The following is a 23,066-nucleotide window of genomic DNA, read 5'->3' as shown; positions in this document are numbered from 1 at the left end:
GGGCCAATGCCACAGCTGAAGTTGATCACTGTTGAACTACACTAAGTTGACCATCCCTGTACTATACTAAGCTAACCTTGGGAGAAAAAAACTGGTGGTGAGGGAAGAGTGAAGTCAGATTACATCCCAGATGGGAACAGAACCGATAAACAAGAAGGTTTTGTGTTTATGCAACGTATTTTTCTCCAATTCCATCTGCAATTATCATCATACTAAGAAAATATGTAGCAGGTGAAACAAATGCACCACCAGCAGTATCGCCTGACATTTCAGGGAAGGATATTTTCCAGCATTAACACACACACCCTTGTCCAGTGTCTACAACTGGAAGAAGGCTGGAGCTTCAGGCTGCCCAAGTAATGACTCTTGCACAGTGTCTGGTGCTACATGGTCCTCATTGCTTGGTGCCACTCTTCTAGTATGGGCCTATTGTTCTCAGAACATGGAAGGCATGGCTGAGGATCCTGGGAACTGTGGTCCCCCACCCAATAAAACTCCTGATTGCCCTCTCTGATTACTGTGGAAGCAGTAGTTAGAACACTTATGACAGTAGTAGTAACTGACCCTAAGACCTGTGGAGTGTACATATTGCATCATTGTGTACACCCAACATTCATAGGTCACCATTATTATTTAGAAGAATCTCATTGTGTGTTATGATATTTTTATACTGACATATTCTCAACCATCTTAACATTATATTGCCAGGGAGGATATAACTATTTGAAAAAAACCAATGTGTATTCATGAATATAATGTGTACCATAGAAAGTCTTAGGTTAGGCCACCGTGAAAAAATCATCTGGAAAAGTGCAAACACAATGAGTGTATAACTTTCCTGTACTTTTATGTATTATCTAAACAAAGGATACATTCACCATTTGGTATATTTTTACCACTGTCTGTCTTCACTTTAAAAAAAAGTGGTTTGCCTTTCAAGAGTTTTCTCGGTGCTTATCACATAGATCATAATTAATAGCTGAGGGATGCAGTGAATACAGAGAATACAGCTTTGTCCTTGTAGACCAATAGAACTAAAGACAATGGTTAAAAAAAAAGATCAATAATGCCAGTAGGTCAAGGGCACTTGGTAGCACAGAACCAATAAATGCCTCTTGCCCATATTTACACTGAATAGCTGTTGAAAAGAAAATAAAGAGATTGTAATAGCTACAATTTCTGCTCACGTGAAAATCCTTTGCTTCCATAGATTTGAAAGTTACTGAACAGTACATATTTCTACCATCAGACCTCTTCTGTCGTTGCATTTTCAATCATGAAGTGCTTTTGCTGCTGATTTGGCTATTATGGGAGGAAAATGACCTGTTAAAGCTGTTTTGAGGAGCTAAGCATTCTGCATATATTGTAATAAAATGTGAGCCAGAAAGAGAAGTGGAAAGGATTAAATTTAGCAATAGACAGTACAAGTGTGTTTATTTTAGAACTTTCACAACGCAGGCCTCATGATAGAGAGTGAAAAGAAAATAAGTTCTTCCAGATCAGGACTACAGAAGTGAAGGACTCAGGTGGAGCCACTAAGTTGAACACACTAAAACATGAATACAGTAACTGCATTATTAACCATGTTTGTACAGACCAGTAGCCAGAACAAGCCTTACCATTAGATAGAGGAGGACAACTGTCTTACTCTGGGGACAGTTACTCTAACAAACTGCAGCTGCTAAGCTTCCCAGCTTCTCTTGCATCCCAAAAATCAGTTTGATGTCCTCAGGTATGATGTGGGATACTATCTAACTACCATCATCTGAGTAAAATTCCATGCCTATTCCCAGTGAGCTTTTCTACAAGGAATGGGAAGGGTTCCATCTTGTTTTTTTCCATAGCTAGCAAGATAAATTGGGCTAATCCTACCTATACTTCAGCATAAGATGCATCTGATGAAATGGACTCCAGTCCATGAAAGCTTATGTCATGATTTTGAAAAAGTTAGCTTTTAAGGCAGTACAGTTTGCTGCAACAGACCAATACAACTAACCCTTTGAAAACTAGTACCTCTGTCTTCAGACAACCAAATCCATTTGCCATAATTCACCAGTTTTCATGCTTCTATATAAGGAGCCCCGATGGCACAGTGGTTAAATGCCAGTACTCAATGTTGTGAGTACAATCCCAGGGCTTCAAGGTTGACTCAGCCTTCCATCCTTTCATAGATCAGTACAATGAGTACCTAGCTTGTTGAGGGCAATTGGGTTATAGATTGTAAACTGCTTAGAGAGTGCTGAATTTATTATTAAGTTGTATAGAAATGCAAAGGCTATTGCTATTATATAGAGAGAATCCACATCTCAAAGGTCTTCCTGTCTCCAGTGGAAAGAACTGCCCAGTCTATGAGTTCAGAGACTTTCTGTCAAAAAACAACAATTTTTGCAAGAATAAATACAGTAATATTATATTTAAAAAATTACTGTGGTGCAAAGACAATGAGCAGAATCTTGTTGAAGAGTTACAGATGTATAACCACCATAGTTATGAAACTCCACATAACTACACAGGCCCAACTGCCCTCATCCCCATATACTGGGAAGCAGCCACTACAACTAATGGGGATCTATTCACCTGTCACCTAAGAAGCAGCTGATTGACATGTCCTCCCGTGAACAATCCTAGTTGCAACAGGCAGAAATAGAGCCCCCATCACAATTCCCCCTCTCATCAGTGATCGCTTGTGCAAGAGAGATGGAAACATCAGTCACCAGCTTCCTGAATGACAGTGGAATGGCCCCCCATCAATTGCAGTGGCTGCTGCCCGATAAGTGGGAATTGGTGGACTTTATGTGTCCCCTGCACTAGGGAATATGTAGAGAACATGAATACCAAAAAGCTACAAATGCTGTAGTGTGTATATATCCCATCATTGTGTTACACATTTGTAACTACCTAACAGGATTCCAGCCATCATATTCCTATGAAAAAATGTGGCACTTTATGTAAAATATATTTTATGAAAATGAAATTATTGCATAAAAGTCTCATAATACAAACAAAAATCATTTTTAAAAACACAAAAATTCTTGTAACACATTTAGTCATTTTGAGATACTCTTTCCTGTTAAGGAAAAAAAATTCAAATATTCATTATATCCCTAATGTGAAGATAACTGCTTAACTGAATTAAATAGGGAAACCTAGAGAAATTCCACCTGCACTTTAGAAATGAATCTACTAGGACTGTTACATTTGTTGTCTGTAGTTTAAATGAAAGGCTCCTTAGATTTTTTTGTCCTAGGATAAGGTTGCATAGAGTTTGTAAAAACTAGATGATTTATTTTTATTTTAGCAATACTGACTCATAATCACCTATATTATAACACCACAAATAAGAGGTGTGTATTCAACTCATCATAAGAATTAAAGATTCTGGTGTTAGCTTTATTTTAGCCTCATTCAGAAGCACCACTACAGAAGAGAGTACATCAGCATTTTGCATCAAAAAGTTCAGTTTTTCAGCACTTTAAACTTCAGATGTAAAACAGACATTCTATACAGCAAGTGGGTAAACAATTTGGGAGGTAAGGGAAAAAATGAGATATGAAGCTGTTTGGACTGAGTTGTTTGGGCATGGATTTCATATGTCTTTATCTGGCATGTTACCTGAAAGTAAAGCAAAAAAAAGTGTCAGAAACAATAGACTGAAAAGCGATTGCCAAAGCATTATTGTAATATTATGTGATATTTAGTGCTATTGAGTTGAAAGAAAGTGGCACATTTCACACAAGAATTTGCCCGTTATGATGTCCCCAAACCCTGTTATTAGCCATAATTGATTTTAAAATGGAATAAAAAAGTTTTCCCCATACAATAGGGAGTATGAGTGGAGGTGTCTAGTCAAAGGGGGGATGGAGAAAAGTAAGGACAAAAGAAGGGAAAATCTGAAGGCTGCCTTTGAGAGTGATGAGTTTTATGCTGGCCCTCACTTATTTGATTTTTCATAACTGAATTGTGGGACTTTTATAATATTATACTGTATAACCATCCCTGTCCAGTATGGACAAACAGCCTTGTTTGGGGATTCTGGAGAGTATTTAACTGCCCTGAGGTATTCCAAAATGCTACAGTTCCAATATTTTACCAAATCGAGCTAATCCTTGTGAATTCTGATCCCATCAGTAATAGGTAACTTGATGTGAGCTGCCTTGGGTCCTGTGCTGGGAGAAAAGTGGGATATAAAGAAACAAACATCACTGATGACGTAGAGTCTGATGTCTATCATAGTCATGGTCTAAAGGAGGTTTCACATGCGCCTGTTCATCTAAAATGGAATGAAGCATTGCAGTGTGAAACAGCATTCACAGAGAAAAATTTGACTAAATTTGATAAGAAGCAGCAAAGACAGAGCCTTCATACAATTTTATCTGTTCAGACATATGAGTCACCAGCTCCTATAGTGGCAGTTCACACATTCAGGTACAAGTCACTACATAATGAGTCATGTTAATGCAAATTGTATATCCATGTGTGAATCAGTCTTTAGTTAGACGTTGTTATGTGCTTTCACGTTGATGCTGACCTATGGCAATGCTATCCTAGGATATTTTTTGGCAAGATTTATTCAGAGAAGGCTTGCTACTTCTGTTTTGCTAAGAGAGGATGACTTGCCCAAGGTCACCAAGAGGTGTCCCTGACTAAGGAGATTACCACATGGAGATGATATTGTGGTAAAATTGTGCAACTACATTAACACAAGTACAACAACCTCAATAACCCAAGTACAACAACCTCAATAACACAATTAAAACAAGGTTTTCTGAATTATCATATCAATCCAGAATTGCACTTGGCTGTTAACAGTTGCATAACTCATGAGTTTTCAACATTTGTCTTGGATTTACCATTCTTGCACATTTGTGTTGCGTTTTTTGTTTTCTTGTAGCGAACTCTCACATCCCCGAGATTATGAATGCTATCATGAGATTTGTAATTTTTCCTCATGTCATGATGTCTACATTTTGTGCACATGCACTTTGGGGTTTCCAAGGTAAAAAACTTTTAAAAACTTATTTTGGTAATTTCTCTAGTTATTTCCCTTTTGAACTCATACCTACCTTTAAATAATGCTATTCCGCTCTTGCAGTCGACCTCCTAGCAACAAAACCCGAAAGTCTGGTGACATCATGTCGCTGATGTAACCTGGAACCCCGTGATCGATGCAGTTGCACTAATATCTTCCGCACACGCATACTTCTGCAATTACAGCAATATTGGTGATGATTCACGGTTTCCTATCATAGCTGCCTCAGTCTACCTAATGGCACAATTGACCACTAACCAAGCCAAAAAAACTCTAAAAGACTGACAGAATTCTGCCCTCCATGATACTGTGCATGTCCTTTGCTATCTATATAAGCATATTAACCTGTTTGATGGATGCTGTGTTCATTTACTTTAAAAGCTCTGTCTAAAGCAGACATTTCACTAAAAGTCAAGTTATTATAGGAGATGGCCTTGTGAATCATAATAATGCATCTGAAAGGATATTTATGGTCACCCCACACCTATACACCCACTCCATCATGTTTGGTTTTCTAAGTAGTGATACATCCAGTCAATTTTCAAAGGAAAGTGTCTTCTTCTTATAGGAATCTGCTATTTTTTTCATGTTATTACAAAGAGAACTGAACCAGCCAACATGAAAATGTGATTCTTCCCAGAGATGTGTTGGGTACACTAGGCAGAGTAGATATGAAATACAGAGCAGGCATGGCATAGCTTGGAAAGCTGCTTTTTTGAAAGTAACTTTTCTATGCTCTACTGTCATTGTATTAGGAGGGATCTCAAAAGATCAAATTGGATGGAATGCAAAAAGACCTCTCTAATCCCTTCTGTAGCTGGGGTCTACTAGACCTTCCCAGCCTTGAAATTTCTTCTTGTTCCATGCTCAGTAACTTTTGTTCTTTTTTTCTAGAACATTATTGTTCCTCAAATCCTGCCTTTCCACAGATGCACAGCCATGTCTTGCTTGAACAGGATTTATCTCAAGCACCAGCTACTATAGCCCTGTGCGATAATATGTGCAGCCAGTAGGCATTGGAAAATAATGTCCTTCTGTAAACACAATATCAGTGAACCTGTTTGTTAGGACAGGAAGGTGCATGAAAGGACAGTGCACACACTGCCCCAAAGGAAAAATATGATGTACTGTCTGAGGCAGGGTATTAATCATAGCTGATATTTCTGGACAATAAAGTAAAGTAATCCTAGTGAACAATGTCTCTTCAAGGATAAAAAAAGAGAGAGGGAATAAAGAACTAGCAATATTACATGAGCTGGCATAGCTTCAGACAGCACAAAGCTAACGGCATCCAGGAGATCTCATTTGGAAAGCAGGTTAATAATAGCTACATGGTTTATTGCAGCTAAAGTAATTTTTCCTCTGATGGTGTCAGGGTCATTTTCCTGCATGCACCTGAGCTCACTGTAAACTTGGCAAACCTGTAGTAAGTGAAAGCATTTGTCTATTTAGACTCGGTCAGTTCACAAGGTCACACCATTTCTCCTCGAGAAAAGAAAATGCTAGTATGATCTCAAAGCCCCCAGGAACTGGATGTGCAGACAGTGGTATTGTTACCCACTGCTCAGAAGACACCTGAGCTGTTAGATGTCTGATAGGAGCCAATATGAAGAAATGAAACACAAGCTAAGTGATGGGACATGGCCGCTCCCTCTTTAAAGAGGTATACACACTTCGTGTCAAAGCAGCTCCATTGTGAAAAGTGAGGAGGTGCTTGAGTTTCCATCAAAGCCACATCCTCTTAGTCAGAAGCCCTGATTCTTTGTGCCAGGTATGAGTGCTCAGTAGAATGCCCAGCAAAGACATTTTGCACATGCTCAGGAGAAGTCTCTTCTTTGGTGTACTTCATTTCAAGACAAGCTGGGTAGTTTTATATATAGTAGTGTTCATTTGGGCATAAACAGTGAAGAAAGCTGATATGAAGAAAATCAACTCATTTGACATGTGGTGCTGGAAAAAAGTGCTGAGGATACCACAGACAACCAAAAACATAACCAAATGGGTGCTAGATACATCATGAGGACATAACTCATTAGAAAAGACAATAATACTAGGTAGGAAAGGTGGAGGGTATTAGAAAGAGAGGAAGATAGCATACTAGATGGATAGACTCAATCAGGGAGGTCACAGGCCCTGAGCCTGCAGGACTTGATTGGAGCAGTTGAGGACAGTGGGCTTGGAGGTATCTCATTCTGAGGGTCACCATGAGCCGAGGTTGACTTGAGGGCAGTTAACAACACAACAAACAACTGCTCATTCTTTTCTCTCAAAACTGACAGAAATTAGATACACAGCAGGAATGTAATTTTTCACTACTTTCTTCTTGAAGAAAGCAACAAATAATTTTAGCAATGTTCTTTTCACAGCAAGAAAGTATTTGAAAACCATGCAATTTTCAAAGTGTATTCACAATATGTTACTTATTCTAGGCATAATTCATACCTTTCTTGCATACAAATCAACATTTTGTACACAGGAAATAATATTCCTGAGTAGAAATATTATTTTCTGCATTGAAAATTCTATTTCCTGTACAGAAAATGCTTTCTATGCAAATCAGCTCCATGCAAATTTTTCAAAAATGTAATTTCCCAAAAATACTGCTGCTTCTTGTGCAGAAATTTCACAGTCATGGGCAAATTATGTGCAGAATAAGTCCCAAGCTGCAAAGATTCTCCTTAGTCCAAGATTCTTCTCATCAAGAATTTATTTACCATGTTTGGAATATTTTTAAACATTTTGTCCACCTCTAACATGGACAGTGATGCTGCTTACTCAGTCCTTAAAATACTATTCTTTCAATAGTCTAATAGAATTTTGTTGAGATTCAACCTGAAGGCAAATAACAGCACTTTGCTATTATTCAGATATATGCTGTCTTTTATGTTATTTTTATTTTTTTATTTTTTTCTTCTTATGGTCTATTGTATTACATTGTAAACCTGGACACAGGATTTATCTGTATTTGTTTAGTACTTAGTTTTCAAGAACTACAACATTACAATATTGTCATTGCCATGCCTTTTTCCATCACTTGTTCTAGACTGTCAGTGTCCAACATTCCATTTTCAGGCAACGTATTGAAACATATGTTGTCTTCCCAGTTCCAGGATTCTTGGATGAAATGGATTATCTTGTTTTGTTTCAGTGTAGTTTCAGGGCTAGTTAGTTTCAGGGCTAGTTATGGGACAGAGATGGGTCACCTTGGTGGATGATTTTCACCAGGAACTGGATGGAGGAATGCATACCTGTAACTTATCCTGGATCTCTCAGTGGCTTTTGTTACTATCTACCATGGTGTCCTTCTGCCTAAGTCAGATGGGACTTGAAAGCACTATTTTACAGTGACTCTTTCCTTCTTTGAGAGGTGAGCCTACAAGGTAATAGTGGAAGAATCCTGTTCAGGTTCTTAGCTGCTGGAATTTCTCAGGCTTCTGTTTAGCCTCCCATTGGGATTGCCAGGTCAGACCTATTCCAGGTCCTGACATTTCAGGGCCAAAACCTGACACCTAGAGACAACCCCTTGTGATGTCATAAAGGACAGGTCCTAGTGATGGTACAGTGGTAATGTTACAAGGGGCAGCCCCTGGTAAAATCATCAAGGGTTGATCACAATTGCACCAAGAATGCCATTAGTGAAAAACACAAAGCTTGAATTCTATTATTAGTTCTAAACAGATTAAATCATATGAATCAATGGAATCTGCATATATCTTCGCTTACCATTCAGGACTTGATTCAGTGGTGCTAATCTAGTTGAAATTAACCATTAAGATCCAGGCCCAAATCTAACGAATGAGAAAAATACAAAACTGAATATAGAAACTCACTCAGTTTTGAAAGCAGCACTCTCACTCTGAAATTTCTCCCTCTTGCCCTGAGAACTTAGATGTGGGAATCCTATTCAACATACACAGAAAACCACTAGGAAAGGTTATCTGGAGATTTTCAGTTCAGGGACAGCAGTATGCTGAAAACATGCAGCTCTATTTCTCCTTTCCACCAAACACCAAAGAAGCTGTTTCAATTCTAACCCAGTGTCTGACATAGCTAATGGATTGCATGAGGACAAACAGAGTTTAATCTAGGCTAGACAGAGGTAATGTTTATCAATTAAATGGCATATCAGGGGATAGGGATTAAAACTGTGCTGGATGGTCTTATACTCACCATAGAGACACAGGTTCACAGTTTGGTTGCACTCCTGGATTCTACTTGAGCCTGGATGCTCATGTTTTTACAGTGGCCAAGACTGTGCTTGTTCTTGGAGTTGCCTGATCTGGCCATCATAACTGATGGTTCTTATTTGATGAGTGTTTGGAAACTTCAGCACAAAGAACTGCAGCCAGATTACTAACTGGGCCTGGTTACAGCAGTTCTCTTGCTACGACAGCTTTTCTGCCTACTAGTCTGTTTCTGGTTAAAATCCAAAGTGCTGGTTATGAGCTACAAAGCCCTAGATGGCTTGGTTCCAAGCTGTCTGATGGTCTATATTTCCCCACAAGGATATACGTGGACCCTGAGATCCTCCAGAGAGTTGTTTTGCTCACCTTCTCAGATCTATCTGGCCAATCCCCTTCTTAGAGACACCATTTGTCTACATGACTCAGACATAGAGTGTCACCATGCATATTTTACAAAGCACAAGTCCTGTTAATATTAGTTACTGGTAATGTGAGGATCTAAGCATATAACTCCACATATATGTGGAGAGGGAGCTTTATTTAGGCTCTTTAAATGGGATGTTTTATTGAGGCTGGAGCAAACTTGTTTTCTGATGCTCCAAAGACTATTGGCCAAAGCAGATGGCCTGGAAAGAGCAGCCACTGACTGCTCCAGCCCTGAACATGCTGGGACTACAGCAACTGCATGGCCTGCTCCTGAAGCAGGATGCCAGCGCAGTCTCAAATGGGCTGCCAATGCAACCTCAGGCTGCCAATGATGGATGGCCATCATGGTTTCTTCCACCACTATGATATTATAACCAGCATGTATACAAAGCAGTTCAGGGCACAAGTGAGACCAGTCTCCAGATTACTCAGCAGAACTAAATCAATACCTGATTCCTATTCAATATTAAAGAATCGGATGGAAAGAAGCTCAGAAATAACCAACTAGATTTTTCTTCACTGAACAAAAAAAGAGAGAGAAGAATCTAGGTTAAGACCTAAATGTTAGTTTTAAAGTAACAGTCACAGTCAAAGAGTATTGTGTGCTTCAGCAGGTGCCCAATGATGCTGATCCCTTGCTCTAGCCCTACACAAGTGAATGACTTTTTAGGCAAATCCAACCAAGCACAGCTTTAAGTAAGTTTTGCATTTGCCCCTACTGTTGTCCTACCTTCCATGACTGTCTCCTTTCTTACCTGATCTAAATAAAACTAAAGAGTTAGCCTGGAGGAAGTCTATGCCCAAGAGGAAGTAACACTCACATCCACATGGCAGAGTTTTCATAAGCTGAAAGTAATAATGTGTAAGGCATCATTTCCTTATAAACCTTTATCAGTAGAATAAAGGGCATTTGCCAGAACATATCCTGCTATAAGAAGGCCCTCTAGTCCAGTGGTTTCTAAACTTTGATCCTCCAGAGGTTTTGTACTTCAGCTCCCAGAATTCTCAACCACTGGCCAAGTTGGCTGTGGCTTCTGGGAGTTGAAGTCCAAAACACTTGGAGGACCGAAGTTTGGGAACCATTGCTGGTCATATCTCTATCATATAAGAGTCAGGCACCTGCCTCCCATCACTCCTCCTCCATTCTTCAAGATGCCTATTTTTGTTTTTGCTTGATGAAGGCAGCAGTCAATTGGGCTTTTATAGTTCTAATGTTCCTTAAAAAAGCTCAAGATTATTATTTTTTAATGTTCAGCATGAATGCTTGAAAAGTCCTATTGATTTACTGAGAGAGCCAGAGTGGTTGGAAAGTTGCACATTTCAACTAAGCCAAAACCTCAAAGTATCAGAAGCAGTTACAATGCTGAAGTCTGGAATCATCCAGTGAATTTTCTACATGGCATACTGGTCCCACCATTTGGCAGCTGTTAGCTGAAGCAGGTTACGGAGACCACACAATGCCCTTGTTGAAACAGCTCCACTGACTGCCTGCCCATTTACAGCCACAATTCAAAGTGCTGGTTATGACCTATAAAGCCCTATATGGCTCAGGTCCAGGCTATTTGTCAGATGGTACCACCGTGTATGAACTGGCCCTTTCTCAGAAGAGGCTCTTCTCTCAGTCCCAACCCCATCATAAGCACAGTTCCAAAGGAGGGCAACCAAAATGGTGAAGAGTCTGGAAACCATGTCCTATGAGGAACGACTTAGGGAGCTGGGGCTGTTTAGCCTGGAGAAGAGAAGATTAAGAGGTGATATGATAGCTCTGTTTAAATACTTGAAGGGATGTCATATTGAGGAGGGAGCTAGCTTGTTTTCTGCTGCTCTAGAGACTAGGACCCAGAGCAATGGATGCAAGCTACAGGAAAAGAGATTCCACCTCAATATTAGGAAGAACTTCCTGACAGTAAGGGCTGTTTGACAGTGGAACACACTCCCTCAGAGTGTAGTGGAATCTCCTTCCTTGGAGGTGTTTAAGCAGAGGCTGGATGGCCATCTGTCGGGGATGCTTTGATTGAGATTTCCTGCATGGCAGGGGGTTGGACTGTCTGGCCCTTGTGGTCCCTTCCAACTCTATGATTCTATGAGTTAGTGGGGATACAAGAGAGAGCCTTCTTGGTGTCTGCCTCTAGGCTTTGGAACTCCTTTCCCAGGGAGACCAGAATGGTTCCCTCCTTGTTCGTCTTCTGCCAGCAGGCTAAGACATGTTCAGACAGGCTTTTCAAATTGAATGTCTGTAAACAACTGGCTTGGGTTATTGTTTCATTCTAAAGTGTTTTAAACAGTTTTATCTTTTAAAAATGTATTTTACTCTTTTAATAGCAATCTATTTTAATATTGTAATAATTCAGTACCTTTTTAATGCACCTCTTTTCTATGTTTCTAACTGTATTGTTCTTTTAATATTGTTGAGCCGCTCTGAGTCCCAGATCTGAGAAAAGTGCGAGCTAGATATAGATAGATAGATAGATAGATAGATAGATAGATAGATAGATAGATAGAATTAAATTAAATTAAATTAAATCAAGGAAATCATTGCCCTGAAACTTCAAGACCTGAACAGTGCAGCTGTTCAAAGTTTCTCATTCATAGGATTGACATAAATCAAATTCAATTTAACAACAAACAATATTTTTTGTACGTGTTACCTAGACGAACAAAAGTTTCAGACAAGTAATAATTTGTGAATCAGGTCTCCAATTGCTCATTTTATCAAGTTTTACTGCACCACTGGGTAAAACTGTGACCAAGGAGCCTTCCCATGTAGAAGAAATATGAAGAAAAATACAAAGCCAATAGGTATAAGAGAATCTGTTGGCAAGCTATTGGGTTACCGTATGTTTGTCAGACACTGAGCTACATCTTTAGGGGGGATGTTTTCTGTATTTGTTTAGCACAACAAATTTCTAGTTGCAAAACATGGATGTTGTGGGGGAGGGAACTGGGAGATTTGAAAACAAGTATGTCCATCTACTTGTACCTCTTTGCTAATTTTTCCCCATTAATCTGTATCTTTAAAGTTGCATGGAAGACAAGTTTAAACTATCCAGTAATTTCTGTGATAACAAAATATTCCCAAGCACCTGTCATATTACTTCGATAGCCATTTCTATATGTATGACAGTGTTTAGCCATCCCTGTTCCTTTGGGTTAAGATCATATACTTAGATGAGGGTTTGAGGATGGAGGCCTTGAGAATGGAGTGTTTTGACAAGTTCTTTGTTGTTGTTTAAAGCAGGGACAGGAATGATGTGACCTTCCAGATGTTATCTAGCATTCCTTATGCAGTCTATGCTGCATAGGTCTGCTGGAATTCATAGTTCCACAATATCTGGAGGGGCACGTGAATCCCTCCTCTGTTTTAAAGGCTCTGCTCATTTTGACCAAATGGATTCCTAACTGAATTGAATAGTTGAGAAGGTAGAGGTGGGAGTGGGCAACAGGTGTGTTTTGAACAGAAGCTTCACAAGTGGTACTGTGAAAACCATCTGTGTAGTTCCTTCCCTATGCACTAAGCATTTTCTGTAGCTCCCTTTGTAAGTGGATTAGAACTCTGGAATAGTTAGCTAGTCACAGAGTAGCATATACAGTAGATTAAATAAATAGTGGTTATATGTGATATATATTTAGATTGTGCATTAGACTTTAAAATCTCTGTCTAACTGAATGCATTAGCCTGTGTTTTCTGTTTATGTCTCTGCGATACCATGGAAACACAGTGCTGCATCCTAATGGGTCTCCCCTGGCAATAAATAAACAAAGTCTTTGTCTATTCAAGCTTCAATGTCGCCTTTTTTCATGTAATTTACCATTTCAGTAAGAAAACTATCACGCCCCCCACCCGTTTCGCTCCCAGTTTCTCTGACAGAGAGAGAAAGAGAGAGAGAGAGAGAGAGAAATTGAAGATAAATGCAAAAACGCACCTTCTAGCAGCCATTACAAATGCTTCCTGAGACTGACAGCATCAGCAAACCCACTGGACACAGACAATTTGCACAGAGGTTGCTTTCTGATTTGAAAACGCCTTGGATATAATTAACCTTGAGACTACAGTTTCTTAGGAAAATTGCAGTAAGGACTCAAAGAACACTTAATATCCTTGTTCAAATGGGAAGCTGGTGTAAAGCACCAAAGCTATTCTCTCCCCACCTTCAAAATCCAAAAGGAAAAAGAAAGGGAGGGGGGCAATTGGCAGACTCTTTTTATCGAGATAGTCATAACTTTCATAGCCTTTAAACCGCTCCTCTAGAGGTATGACATACTCTAGCTTCCACTGCTCCAAAGCTTATTAGAGCAGACTCAGGCAATCATCCCTCCCATCACCCAAACACTCAGGGAGCAAGGTGAGCACAAGACACATTGTGCAGCAGCACACAGAATCAGTTTGCCATCTGGCACCTGCTGTCTCTGCCTGAAATGAATAAAGTCATTGAGACGGGAAGTTGTGCCGTAACATGAGTAACAGGGAGAACTGATCATTATCCATGAGGAGAAGTGGTCAGATTTAATTAGGCTACTCAAAATCTGAACAGCCGACTGAATCAGAAGCAGGGACCTTTCTCGGTCATGGAGGCAGCCATATGGCCTCCCTCAAGCAATCAGGTCAGGGTGAAATTCAACAGAACTTCTGGCAACTAAGCCTGCCATTGAAAAGAATGCACTTTCACAGGACTTTCTTTTCCATACTGGCATCAGCCTTATATCCACTGTGCAGTCCTATCTAGAATTATTATAGCACACTGGTGCCCAAACTTTGGTCTTCCAGGGGTATTGGACTGCAACTCCCAGAAGCCCCAGACAACTTGGCTAAGTCAGAAATTCTGGGAGCTGAAGTCCAAAACATCTGGAGGACCAAAGTTTGGGAGCTACTGTTATAGAATTTACCAAGTATGCTCATGGAAAGACCAGGACCTCTTGGATGTTTGTTGGGGTTCCTCAGTTAAGATGACTCTTGGCAGGCAAGCTTCCCTAAAAATGACTTCTTTTCTATTGTGGAGCTCACTTTAAGGTGCTGGTTATTATCTATGGGACCCTAAATGGATTGGAACAAAGCTTTGAAAGGTACTTAAAAAAATATGAGTACTGTAGTAGTTACAATGCCAAGGCTCCCAAGTAGTCACCATTATAGATGGTTTCTTTTTTTTTAAGTGTTACTTTACTTTACCTTTTCTCAAAAGCAATTAAAATTAGTTATATTGTCATAGCCATGGACTACTCATGGTCCTTCTCTGCTGAGCTCTGTAGTATTGCCAGCACCTGTAATTGCAGAAGGAGCTAAAAAATATTCAGAATCTCCAAGTTCTATTTACAGAACTTTACTACCACAGAGTATAAACAGCACTATATATATGACAACTCTCCAACCTTCATCCACTAACAACAATAACCCAAAGTGTCCATAGATCACACCCATATTTATACATATTGTCCATGCCACAATCTCCTCACACACGTGCATGCAATTGTCCACTTGCATCAGCCTCTTGCATCATGCCTGTTGAGCCATCCTTGGTGTCTCTTCCAATGATGACACTCCATGTTTGTCACCATGGTGCAAACTTTCCAGGTGTTGCATCATCCAGCTTCCTCAACCAGCTGCCATATTGTGTCTTGTTAAATTCTAGGACTAGTATTGTACATACATACATTGGCATATATTTTCATTGTTGTTGTTGTGGGCCTTCAAGTCATTTCCAACTTACGGAAATCGTAAAGCAAACCTATCACAGGATTTTATTTGCAAGATATGTTCAGAGGGAGTTTGCTTTTGCCCTACTCTGAGGCTGAGAGGATGTGACTTGTCCAAAGTCATCCAGTGGTTTCCATAGTTGAGTGGAAATTCAAACCTTGGTCTTCAGAGTCATAGTTCAATGCTCAAACCACCACATCATGCTGACTTTCTATGTTTTTATTAGTTTAAAACAAGAACAACAACAAATGCTTCAAGATTCTGGTCTATAGTATAAAACACATTTTTCCCCATCCATCTCACTGTCACTTCAACACTCACAAAGGAAGGTTGCCAGATTTCAGGAACTGGCCTTGAGTCTTCAGTTTCATGGACCATCTCCAGGCAGAAGGCAAAGGTACAAATTCTACTTCAGGCAAGAGGAAAGGGCTGTGTACAAATCTCCATCCCAGCCAATAGTGTAGCAGGGAATAATCCTAATTCAGTATCAACACAATTGAATACACAAGGAGCTCGATCTAAATATTATAAAAGTTAACCATTCAAACCTCTGAGCCTGGGGGAATGATTCTGTCTTATGTTTGTTCCTCCCACATATGTATTTTAAAAATCTCATTGTCCTATTCAGTGCATGGAAAAAATGCAAATTTTGGAAAATGTTTCACTGGAATAAAATCCTCGAATGGAGTCATCACCAGCATGTAAACTGACAACCTTGCAACACCTTTTCAGTTCTCTATAAGGTTTGAGCAAAAAGAACAACAAAGAGTTGCAGTTTAACTTTAATTGCAAATAAGTCCTCCAATATTGATGTTCACGCTATTTTCTGATTTGCCTTTAAGGGCAAATCCCTTGGTCAAAGCTTGTGGAGCATGGAAATGCAATCTGGCATGCAGGAGAAAATACCAATAGATTCTCAGATTTCTGCAGTCAAGCCCCTGATTCTTTATTAACAAACTTTATTCAGATTATTATTTGTAGGATAAATGTGAAGATAATAAGACAAGCATCATAACAGTTTAAAAAAACCCAAATAGGACAGTATATTAGTATAATTAAACTAGTCAATAATTAAAACATGTCCAGCCTACATGTATCAATACAGGGTTCACATGATGCTCAAAAGACATTTTGATGTGGGACAATTCTCATTCTAAAGGCTGCAGAAATAGAGGAGGGGGTTGAATTCCCCATTTGAGGGATGGTTGAATGGGCATAGACATACCTCCATTTCTGCCATTTGTGGGAACAGCCAAACCTTGGGTGACTTTTGCTACTGGAGGTTGGGGCCACTGGAAGGGGGCAAGAGTATCCCAAACAAACATGTTTTTCTGGTGATGTGGGATTTTTAAAAATACCTCTGGACCATTTTAGGTTTTTTGCTTTAAATGGACTCTTTTGGGGAGGGGGGGTGTCAGTGGCTGCAGATTGGGTTCCTAGCACTCCAAGACTGCCTCCCCCATCTCTAGGACAACTTTAGCCAATCCAAAAGCCAACTCTGCACCCCATAGACCCATCACAGACTGTACTAGTCTTTTCAGTCAAAACTATGGACATACTGTTGTTGTAAAGTAAAAATTGTAAAGTATTTTGTAAAATTATATGATTGTAAACTGTTGTAAAGTTAAAAAAATACTGCTCTAAAGTAAAATTTCCAATTTTTCTCCTGTTTAGTATGTAACATCTTGCCTGATGAAGAAGCCAGTAGAGCTTTGAAAGCTTGCAACAAATATATTGTGTATTTCAGTTGGCCAATAAAGGTATCACTATTTGGTGGATTTTTGTTTGAATTTACTAAATAGCCAATATAGCTACCCCTGCATGTTTTCTGGATTGTTGTAAAGTAAACTTTGACTTATGATGATTTTATGAATGAGACCCCTCCAAGTGACCCTGTCATCAACAGCTCTGCTCAAGTCTTACAGTCTCAGATCTGTGATTTTCTTGACTGAGGGGCTGTGCAGCCCGGCATCTTTGGCTGGCCTGGGGACAGAGTCAGGGCATGGCATCGACACAACGTGAGCCCCAACTGGTGCACCCCAGGCTGGTGAAATGCCTCGCATTGCACCACACGGTATGCGGCATCACAGCACTCTTCTGGCACTGCGTCTAGATGACATAGCACCAAAAAAGTGTCGTAAAGCCATGGTGACAGCAGCTACAGTGCCGTTTCCACGACACAAAAAGGAGCTCCTTTTTGCACCACAGAAAGACCAGATTGGGGCTGCAGTGTACAGTTGCCACAGCCTCGATCAAAGACAGAGGCAGCTGCAGGCCACCCCTTCAGGGGTGGTCTGCACAGCCCTTCAATCTATCCTTTGGGAATGTGGGCTTCCTTTTTTCCTACTGCCTTCTACCTTGCCAAACAGTAGTGTCTTTTCTAGTAAGTCATGTCTTTTCATGATATCCCCAAAGTATGACAATCTCATCTTGGCTTCTAGGGAGAGCTCATGTTTGATTTGCAGTCCGTGATATCTGCAGAACTCTCCTCCAGCACCACATTTCAAGTGAATTCCTTCTCCTCTTACCAGATTTTTTTCACTGTTCAGATATCACAATCATACACAGAATGGCATGAACAATCCTAAATTTGATGTTCAATGATATATTTTTACATTTTAGAATCTTGACTACTTCCATCATAGCTGTCATTCCAAGTCCCAGTCTTCTTCTGATTTCATGACTACAGTTTCTATTTTGATTGATGACTGAGCCAAAGTATAGGAAATGTTTGGCTATTTCAATGTCTTAATTACCTGTAAATCATCTGTGGCCATTATTTTTGTTTTCTTAATGTTCAATTGTAAACCTCCTTTTACATTTTCGTCATTGATTTTTTCCCAGTATTCATTCCAAGACTTTGCTATTTCATGCTAGCAGTATAGTATCATCTCCATATAATAATCCACCTTTGCATATGATACATTTAGTGTACAAGTTAAAAAGATAAGTGATAAAGCACAGTCTTGCCTGACTCCTTTGCCTATTGAAAACCATTCTGTTTCCCCATATTCTGTCCTGATGCATCTCATCCTATGTACAGAGTACACATTACATTGCACAATCATAATAATCTGATTCCACTGACTGCCATAGCAGTATCCTAGGAATCCTGGGATTTGCAGTTTAGGGATGGGTGTTTAGATTTATCAGCCAGGGACCACTCAACAAACAAAAATCCCAAAATGCCATAGGATGCAGCCATGGTAGCTAAAGTGAAATCATAGTGACATAAGTGTGTAGTATTTGGAAGTCTGCTTTTGATTATTACACATGCGTGTGAGAGAACATGTGTGTGTATATATTCATTAAAACAAGGCATGCGGATGCCAAATACCTTGTTTTAAGGGTGAATTGTGCTTCCCTGAATCCTCCACAAGTGTAACCGATTCCTTCTGTTGGAAGGAAAAAAATTCAGCAGGGGTAGGGGCTCAGAGGACACATTCGTGGATAGACAGTGCCTTAAGTTCACCGTTGCTCTAGGAGCAAAATTTGTATATTTGAGTGTTAAACACCTACATACAGAAGCATGCCAACAGACACCAGGAGATTCACACAGAGTTTGCATATTTCAACAATGCAGGAAGAATTTACTCTCCTGGAAATCAGAACTATTACTGCATAATTTGTCTCCTCTGTCCATGGAGGATGTTGGAAATTTGACAGGTAGATTCAAGTGTAATGGTGAAGGCAAGCTGCTTGGCTTTTTAAAGAGAAAGGGCATGGGTGGGGGGCAGTAAAGAAGTGTTCATCTTTTTCAATCTATGTCCAAATGCTGCAAGGCTGAGGATACACTTTTTTGGACTACAAGACTTGATCAATTACCATCTTGGCTGCAGGATTCTTGGAGTTTTACTCCAAAATGGAAAATTTCCAAGCTCTGGCTCACAGTCAGTGATAACTGGCCTGTGAATTTAACCATCTGAATCCCACTGATGTCAGATCAAAACCAACTGCTTTCTCAGTAATTGATCTGTAGTTGTTGCATGTGTTAAGTATAAAAATAATGGCCTGACATCTAGAAATAGTCCCTCTCAATGGAAATATCTTCATTTAACACATTCGGGCTCAACAGTGCCAGCTACAGACCAGGACATACAGTATGTTTCTATAAATTATAAAGTATGTCAGAACAAAACCAAATAATCCTGAATGAAAAATAAACCTGGACCCTTTTTCAGTTTGCTGGGATATGTATGCATGCTACTTTTCCTTCCAGTTGAATCCTTACTCCAGCCTTCACTTCCTGACCAAATCCATCCATCACATTAATCAGAATGGCTTTGATGTCACTGATGCATTTTAGATAAATGGATTTTCACTGTACTAGGATTCCAAGCCCTCCTACTTGGAAACAAATGACACCCCCTTCCCCCCTCCTCTCTTTTTAACTACTCTGTGTTTAACACCTCTGAGACCCAAGACCAGATCTGTCACAGAAGATTTTGAAAAGCCTGCCTGTGATGCTATCAGAAGTGTCTGCCAAGGCTGCCTTGGTCCCTCTGGGTGACTCATATTTGTGAGATGGAGAAAATCCACTGAGGATCTCAGATAGGCCTCACTCTTCTGCCTAATTTTTTCCAGTCATCAACTGAACTTGCTGGATTTTCGCCTGTCCCACAGAATCCATATTATACACTGAGAACACATTTCATCCAACAAATGCATGTTATCAAAGGATTTTATCATACAATGTGCACACCCCCCCCAATGATTTTTGCTACAACATTTTAAAGTACATACACATTGCTTAGGCCTCATTAGATTAGGCCTGATGCTACACTAATTGTCTCTTATCAAGCTGTGCTGCTTAAACGTACCATCATTTGATCCTTTAAAAACGGAATCTTAAGCGACTGATGTCAAACTGACTGGCCCAATTTCTCACTCTGCTTTAGATCCATTTTTAGAAATAATTGGGGTGTTGAATTAGTAATTTCTTTTTGTTCAGGGGATTTTTTTTTTGATTTTTTTATTTTATTTTTTTTGTAATGTTCAACTTTTCCCCATAACATTTATGATGATTTGCACAACTTGGAATCCATTGCTTCTTCTCTCTCCATACGAAAGACTATTAGCTCCAGTATCACAATTTTAAAGTGATGATGATGATGATGATGATGATGATTTGTAATAGGAAAGTTGTAAGATTGGCATATGATCTTTGGCATACAAGGTTGACATATTATATCAGAGCTAAGATAACCCTGAGTCTAAGGTGTAAATGAAAAATAATATTAGAATATTGAAAAGATTTGTTGATATTCTACATTGGCGACTTAGGAGTGAAGTGAATGGCCGCCCCATTTAAGGCTGGATTGGGGCTTCAGCAAACAGATTTGTGGCCCCAATCCAGCCAGTTTCTGCCCCAAATATGAGCAGAAAAAATCAGATTCTTTTTGGAGTGAAAAAAGTTGCCCCCTGGCCTCTGGGACCAGCGTTTTGCCGGTCCCAGAGGCCATACACCAAACCCCCAGGTTGCCCTGAAGCCGCCCAGTGTGTAATCGCAAGTGTGACGTCCAGGTGACTTGGGGCATGGTGTGTGTAAATGCCATGCCCCTAAACCAACTTGAAGCCGGCTGAAGCTGCCGGTCTGTTCCAGCCCTATGTTACATCTACATAACTAAGGATCATCTCCTGGCCCACCTGCCCAACCCAGTCCACATTAAGAGGCAAAGGAGGTCCATTCACTTTCCAATGGAATGCAAGAAGGAGGACATTCTCTTTCCCCAATCAGAAAGTGAGGCTGCAACAAGGACCAGTGAAATGGGACCAATTCTGATTGTTTGAGCCTCAATTGTTGGTGGGAGTTGGGTGGAAACATCCTCCTCCATATGCCCTGAACTACCTCATCTGGCTGCTGGCTCTAAAGATGAACTAATTTGACATTTATATAGTTTTTGAGTATGACTACACAGATTTACTGTGTAGAGTACAGAGCAGTTATGCATCCACAACTCTATACAAAGCAGTTATGGATCCACAACTCTAATGTTACAAATCTATAACTGCAGTGCTGAATTCAAGCCTGGGACTTTCCACTCAGAGCTTTTTTCTAACCACTATGTTCCCTGCTAAATTAAAGAATTGCTACCCTCCATTCTCCTTAATTTGGGTAGTCTAATAATGCATATTATTAAAATCATTTGCTATTCATGTGAATCATGTGGTGAGCTTGGGAAGGGGGTACATAAATACAACCCTTCTTATTTCCTGCTCCAAAGTAATCCTCAGCTAGGGAGGTCAGATGTAAAAGAGATCTGGGTTCTTAAAACTATAACAAACAAAACAAAAACAAACAGCTTCATTTATATACCACTTCATACTTAACTAGCAGTGCCTAAGCAGTTTACAACTGTAAGCTAATTGGCCCCAACAATCTCGGTATTCACATAACATTTTTGGAAAAGAATGAATTTGTAATGCAAGCAAAACCCAGTCACCCTTCAGAGATGGTTCCAGAGTCTGGGAGTGGCCACCACAAAAATTCCTTTTCCATATGACCACCAAACATCCCTTTGAGATTAACAGGACCATGAGAAGGGCATGTTCTGCTAATATGGGAGAATATGGGTTTCTGTGGTTAAACAAAGGTCAACCATTAACGCACATTCTGCACTTTTGCCCTGAGAAGTAATATAGGCTCGTAAGACAAGCTAATTGCACCTGCTGAAGTTACCTCTACTACAAACTATGAAAAGTGAAGAAGTTTTGCACTCTTTTGTATCTGATTTATGCTTGGTTCCAAGATTTTATTGTTGTTTTATAGGACAAAATGTCTCTTTTAAAACTTATTTTCCCTATGTCGTACACGTACATGTGCACATATTTCAAATTGTGCCTATTGCTTGAATAATCCCTCCTCTGATTGACCAAAGAGTGTTTAAGCAAATATATATGCACATTTGATATGTGCACATTTTTACATGCACAGTTTTCAAATGTGTGCAGTTTTCCCTCAGATGAACCTGCCATTATGTGCCTGCATGACAAATAGTACTGTACAAGTTGCCTGTGCCTTGTTGATAATCCAGAAAACAGATAAAGCAAACTAAATGAAACTTGAACTGAATTTGGATTAGCCACACATCTTTCATGTTGGGTCAAGGCAAACTTCTCCAAGTGTGTGGAAAACTTACAAGTAAGCAACCAGAGCAGGATGCTGTGGACCAACCGTCTCAAAGGATCTTCACAGGAAAGGGACAATATTCAGCTAAGTGTGATAGGTGGGAGGACAGTGATCCATATGAAATAGAATGGTACTAGCAAACCAGGATGGATCATGGTTCATGTAAATTTGCCTTCAGTTTTAAGATAGTCTACAATCAGTCTGAGAACCAGTCAGGCAGGATGCTGACAGCCATATTTGTTTGTTTACAAGCTGTTCTGTTCACAGATAGAGTTGTGAGCACAGGTCTAATTTAGCATCAAAATGGCAATGGGATGAGAGAAGATAAACATTCTCATGTGTTGCCTCCTTGAGCCATTATTCTAGGCATTCTTTCCTACCCTGATCAATTTCTGTATCAGATCTTAGCTGTGAGGATAAAATGTTTAAGCAATGGGCCACTGTGAGGTTAGAACAGTGGGATCAACATTCCCTTTGCTTCAGAATTAGACCCATACTCCATGCCATATAAATGAATGCGGTATACAGATGAATTATAAATTGATTCCTGACATCAAAGTAGATGAATAATCTTAATCTTTTAGTATGTTAATAAACATCTTCAGAATT

At 39.7% G+C, this 23,066-nt stretch overlaps 1 long non-coding RNA gene across 2 annotated transcripts; it reads right to left on the bottom strand.

Annotated features, from left to right (window-relative positions):
• Nucleotides 1-2,841: 2,841 nt before the first annotated feature.
• On the bottom strand, nucleotides 2,842-13,767 carry LOC121923110. 2 transcript variants are annotated; one of them, XR_006102312.1, is made up of 5 exons: nucleotides 13,563-13,767; nucleotides 8,753-8,817; nucleotides 5,064-5,202; nucleotides 4,091-4,166; nucleotides 2,842-3,612 (listed from the first exon to the last, which is right to left on the bottom strand). It is a non-coding gene; the product is annotated as an uncharacterized LOC121923110 (long non-coding RNA). The 2 variants fall into 2 exon arrangements; XR_006102313.1 differs by having other exon boundaries at nucleotides 4,091-4,161.
• Nucleotides 13,768-23,066: the final 9,299 nt, after the last annotated feature.

Source organism: Sceloporus undulatus, chromosome 2, assembly GCF_019175285.1.
Source record: "Sceloporus undulatus isolate JIND9_A2432 ecotype Alabama chromosome 2, SceUnd_v1.1, whole genome shotgun sequence".
Lineage (NCBI taxonomy): Eukaryota > Metazoa > Chordata > Lepidosauria > Squamata > Phrynosomatidae > Sceloporus > Sceloporus undulatus.
Note: the sequence above shows the minus strand (reverse complement) of the source record. Positions and strands in the feature narration are given on the sequence as shown.